Below are 6,000 nucleotides of genomic sequence, written 5' to 3' on the forward strand. Positions count from 1 at the left end.
CCAAGGGTGTGCAGTTAAAAAGAGGTATTGATAAACAGTCACCATGACTGTCTGCCTGGGTTAATTGAATATCGACTAATCCTCCACACGCTTGAATGCTTTCCATTTTTTCCCAATAGCAAAGTGATATAATGCCCTGCTCAACTATTTATACAGGTCTTATCAGGGGCCTGGGGAAAATATCCACTCGACTAGACTAACTAACTAAAAGAAAGATGTAGTACCTGTCAGGGTGTATGAGTATAGTTTTATGTGTGAATAGGAAGGGGTGGGGAAGGTGTAAAACTGAAGACTAGAAGGAAAATATTTTTTAAATGGTTGAGTGTTATGTCAGCTGAATGATGTGTTTGTAACTCCGTGCCTGGGTACGTATATGCATACATGAGCCGTGAAGAAATCAGGAACCATGTTTCATGGATTCATTTTCATCAGGGCAATGATGTGAGAGCAGGAAGGTCCATCAGGGTGCGAGCGAACACTTAACCCTCAGACCTCCGCAGTGTGTTGGCCAAGGACTCTTCACACGTCGCTGCCTGGTGGCACATAGTGGAGGGTTAAATCTTTCCCATCCAGCCGAGGCCATTTGGTAAGGAGCGATACTTTATAAAGAGAGTGCATTGTTGAAATAGACACATGAGGTGCAACCAGGCTGGGGGGACTTGAAAGAAAATCCCATGAGTGTGCACAATCTGCAGGATCTAAATGTGTAGTAACAACTCAAGTTGTGGCTGTCCCCTGGGACTGAGGCTGAGATGCGTGAGTAAGAGGATAACATCTAAGTTAGCCACACGCTACTGATGCTACAATGTCGTAACTTCACTCCAATGTAAACCCAAGATTTTCTCTAAGCTTAAAAGCCCATGCATTTACCACCTGCATGTGCTCTACCTCCTGCCTCACGTTATAAAGCTGACATGGCTAATATGTTAGCATATACGTTTAAGTAATCGGACCCTGGTGTAGTTTGTTTATAGCCTTACATTAGCTCTTTATTTCTGGCGATTGTATTTAGGCTTGAAAAATCTGAAAAGTGGTATTCTTTTGTGAAGATTATCTTAACTAAATGTGTAAATATCATAAACTTTTGTTTCTCATAGAGTGTATTTTCTGCAGTGATCCAAAAGCCAACGTACAAATTCCACTGCTTTTTTGTTGAGGGAACCAGGGTGATGTTAACTTCCAGGTTGGCCTGCAAAAATGCATCATCCCTGCAGCACAAACCTCATTTATAAAAAAAAAGCAGATCTATTAGATCAGAATATTTGGGGATCATACCATGGTCAAGTAATAACAGACCTCGCTGTTTAACTGACATGAGAATGACAAAGATTGCTCCCTAGGAATTAGGCCCCTTCAGTATACAGGGATCATCTGTAGAGAGCTTTATTACAGCAGGCTGCTAACATTATGTTTGTTTATGTATTGAGATAGACAGCATGTGTAGTTTCCATATAGACCTGTTCTGAATCTGAAGTTTCACAGGCTGCAGTTCTGAATTTTTAAATCTCAGTATGTCAAAATGTTCAGCCTGCTGAGGACTGAAAGAAAACAGCAGGTTTCAGGACATTTTATTCTGGAAATAACAGCAGTCTCAGTACACAGCACTCTGTCTGCCAACATCATAGAGTACAAGAGTTTTGATTCTTTACTTATAGGCAGGTTAATTGGCACCGCATTTGGATTTTACTTTTGTTCATTCGCGGCCAGCGTAGTGTGTCTTTGTGCCTGTGTGAAACAGAGGGAAAAAAACAGAAAAAAAGCACTTGCACGCAAGCGTTTCAGTAAGAGTTTCCTTACCAAAGTTACAAAATTAAACAAGTGTTTCCTGTGCAACTACCTCTTGCTTTCCTTCGCCAGCATCCGTGACAAACAAGGCACTTCTGACAAAATGGTCTTTGTCAGTCGAATCGAACACAACACCAGTTCCCCACAGCAATAAGGAAGCGCTATTGCATGAATAAGAGTTAAGATGGTTGATTATTCTATAGAGTATATTAAAAGAAAGGATATGTGCATTGTTTTAAATGACTAGTATAAAAAGATCATCAAGTGAACAGAAAAAAAGAGTTAAAACTATAGAAAGTAGAGGTTCTGTCACATGCAGCTCACTGACTGCACAGAATGCAGATTTACCAAATGCAAATGTCACAGTTGGAAAGAAAAATTGGCTATTTATGTCTGTGCAAGTGACGGAGGGAGAAAGCCTTTGGCCCTGTGTGGTGACACACAGGGACAGAGAGGCATTGATGGAGTAAACAGTGAATGGCAGGGAGCGGAAACACAATTCTTTCTCTTTTGGCTTTTTCTTTCTCTCCCTCTCTGTCACTTTCTTTCTCTTTACAGTCCTCTCACTCCACAAGCTTTCTCGTAAGCTACTTACTTTTTGTCCATAGTGGGAAAATTTTGACCGCGTGGAAAGTGTCTTTGGTTTCACCACACAGCGTAAATTAAAGCAGCTATAATCAGTATCTTTATACGAACAATGAATCACGCTGTTGCATGTAACGTCAAAGGCGTCACACGTAGTGATGAACCCGCAGAGACTCATTGCACTTCCTCGTAACTATAATGAGCATCTTTTAACTCATTGTTCATTCTCCACTGCTTTTATCTGTGTCGTTTTCAGCCTCAGCAGATATTTTCAGTGTAAAAGCTGAAAATAAACACATTGTACGCTTCCTACTCAGCACCAAACAGTGGACAAAAGAGAGTTAGCAACTAGCTGGTGAACGTAACGGAGCATGTAACAACCAGAGCTAAAAGGAGAGCGACTTTTAGATTTAAATTCAGAAACACAACTACCTATGAATGCTAATGTTGCTACCTATCTGCTGGCTGTGTAAATATGCAAATGTTTACTAACAAGTTCATGATAAAAACTTTATAAGGAACTGTGTTTCTGCTTGTTTCGGTCACCCCAACAGGGCCACAAAAAAAATCTGGTTTAATAAACAAAACAAGACAATTAATTGAGGGCAGTCATCAAGAACAAAACATTAACAATCCACATGAGTTTAAAAGACAGACAGTGAGTGCTGTTTTTTTTTTTTTTTTTAAATCATTAAAAATCACAAAGGGGCTGGGTGGAAAACTTGTGCATGGGTCAAAGGAGGCTGCCTTAAGTTTTCTAACTGTATTTAACAGGAACAATTTGCTGTAGCTACATATTTGTGGTGGCCCTTACTTGTATGTAACACCTACCTGCCCAGGGTGCAAAGGCTGGGAAGGATCATTTACAATCACAAAAGCTTCATTCATTGTATTTAATTAAGTCTCACTAGTTTTATTTGGGTTTTCCTTAAAAATCTGTCAGTCAAAGAAGATGAAATTAACAGTTAGTTAGATCTTATACAGGCATTTGATCACAAAGTAATTCTCCTCATTCCTTCATGCCGAGCTATCAAATAGAACTGTATTAAGTCCAACGAGCTTCTGATGTCACCATACGCAGTGTGGTCTTTAGCCACTGAATTCTCATTCAAACCTTCAGCGGGGTGCCATCTACAGGTTGCTGAACTGTAAAAAGCAGCAGATCCAGTGCTCTGTGGCTTAAACTTTGGCAGCTAGGTAAACTCTGATCCCTGAAGCTGGCCTACGGAGGCTGAGATAAGACCTGGAATGAAGCAGCTATTATCTGCTGTCAAACTCAGCGTGTGTGTCACCTCCAAAGTCCTCCCCAAGTTCCACCCCAACGCCTTGCAGCCATGTCCTTCTCCCATCTCTGATAGTCTGGTAATAATAAACAGGTTGACAGCCTCTCCACTTGGAGATAACGGTCGACACAGGGTTGCGGATGAACTGCGCTGCCAGAGGCCTTGATGAGTATCGAGATAAAGGCTTGTCTGCAAGTCTCCGAGGGAATCGAAGGGAGAGAGGATGCAGGGATGTTGAGGAAGGGGGGTGTTTGGCTGTGATGAACTTCAAGACCTGCGGGATGGGAAACACATGTCTGATAATGGAGATTCAAACTAAAAAAATAACATTCCTACTCTGTTTCAAAAACCTCCTCACCACTGAGACCCATTTTGCTTCTTGCCTCATTTCCCCACAATCTCACTTCTGCTCCCTGCTGGCTGTTTTCTGCCATTGCTTCTTCTGCCCCAGTCATACTTTTATCTTCAGACTTGAACGTGTAAACACGCAGAGCTGAGTGTTGCAGTCATCTCTAACGACGCGCGCATCATGATCAGATCACGGAGTCAGTGTAGATACAAAAGGTGTGTGTTTTGCATGAGGTGCTACACACTCAGCTACTTTGCTGCTGTCTAATTGAGTTCGTCACCCCCGTCATTGTTCTGCACACTCTTCTGCAGGAGGCACAATTACACAGTGATGGTGAGAGAATGACAGATGTGCCTATAGCTCGCAGGGGAGATGAGAGAGATAGCTGACAGTGTTATAACCATCAACATAATTAAAGTGTCATTTGAATGAAACCAAAGTAACATGGAATCATCGGGGCAGCTAGTGGAAGCTTTATCACAGTCTTTATCCTTGACAAAAAAAAAAAACTACAGGTTATAACTATTGACCAGCTGTTCAATAGAGCAAAGGAGCTGTCTCTGGGTAATGCTGCGAGGGGATATCTCTCAAGGTAAAACATTTTCTACAACACACGGAGAACCTCATTCACTGCCAACCCGTCCTGCATCCATCCATCTCTCCCTCTTTTCTTTTTCTCAGAGCAGACGAGTGATTTTCAGCGAGCAACTGCGGTGGAAATCACCCTGACAGAGCTCTCCCTGTTGATTTATGATATACGTTTAGTTATTTATTGGCTAATCATGGCGGGCTGCTGAGAGCAGGTTAGAGTGCACCCCCAGGAAACAACCGGGCAAGCCTTGGATAGAGAGATGAAGTGGCAGGGCTACTGTCTGGCTTTTTCAGTGAATAGCAGAGAGTTTGGGAGATGTTTGTTTTCAAGGCTACATATTTCATCTTCAATTAATGGCAGAAAGGAAGATAATTTAAAGAAGTAGTTCAAGATTTTGGGAGATATACTTATTTGCTTTCTAGCGGAGAGGTAGATGAGAGGATCAATACCACCCTCATGTAAAAGATGTAATGTAAAACGCTGTTAGCTTAGCTTAGCTTAGCACAAAGACTAGTAACATGGGAGTGGAATTAAATCCATTTCTAGCAACTCTGAAGCTGACAAATAAACACATTATATCTCATTTCTTCACACGAGCTGTACAGACATGAACGTGACATCGAACCTCTCATCAAATTCTCATCGAGTGCATTTGCCAAAATGTCCAACTATTCCTTTAAGTGACCAAAGCTATTGACCAGCATACAGTAACAGCTGCCACTGCAGTCAGCAATGAAAGCACTCCGCATTTTAGCTGAGACCAAACAGGAATTTTCTGCACCAAAGAAGACCACAGCCAGGATTACTGTAGCACTGCAGGCAAATAACTGACAGACAGGTTTAGGAAGGCAAAAAAAGCTTTGCAGCACTGAGGACAGATTAATCCATGTCTGACGGAGCGCTGTTTCAGTACAGTGTATTGATAAGGAGCTTATCCCCCTTGTTGGTGCGTGTAAAGGCACATCTGCAGAGCCTATTGATTAAGAGACTCATCTCACTATCATGTGTTCCCACTCTAGAGGACAGTTCCAATGAATAGCAACACTACAGACAATGATCACCGCTTTATCGCTGTCCTTATGCAGCTACTTTGTATGCACATCAATACCCTGTACACTTTTTCCAATTTCTTCACGTCTACCTTGTCTGCTTCTTATCAAAAATGCTTAATGCAAGCAGTAAAAACTATTCTTGTCAAATTACTCTTTCAGTAATGTCTTTAAGCTCTAATTTTGTGCATAAGATGACAGAAAGAATAACAGTATTGCAAAAGATTATCACATAATAGAGAGAAATTCTTATTTCATTGTTAAACACACAATAACAGCCCCGTGGCATCAAAGGAATTCAAAATTGTTCCCAAGTCCTACAAGTCGCTATGTACTGGGAATTACTTTCTTTATTTG

Source organism: Seriola dumerili, unplaced genomic scaffold (genome assembly GCF_002260705.1).
Source record: "Seriola dumerili isolate Sdu_G_001 unplaced genomic scaffold, Sdu_1.0 BDQW01000121.1, whole genome shotgun sequence".
In the NCBI taxonomy this organism is placed as follows: domain Eukaryota; kingdom Metazoa; phylum Chordata; class Actinopteri; order Carangiformes; family Carangidae; genus Seriola; species Seriola dumerili.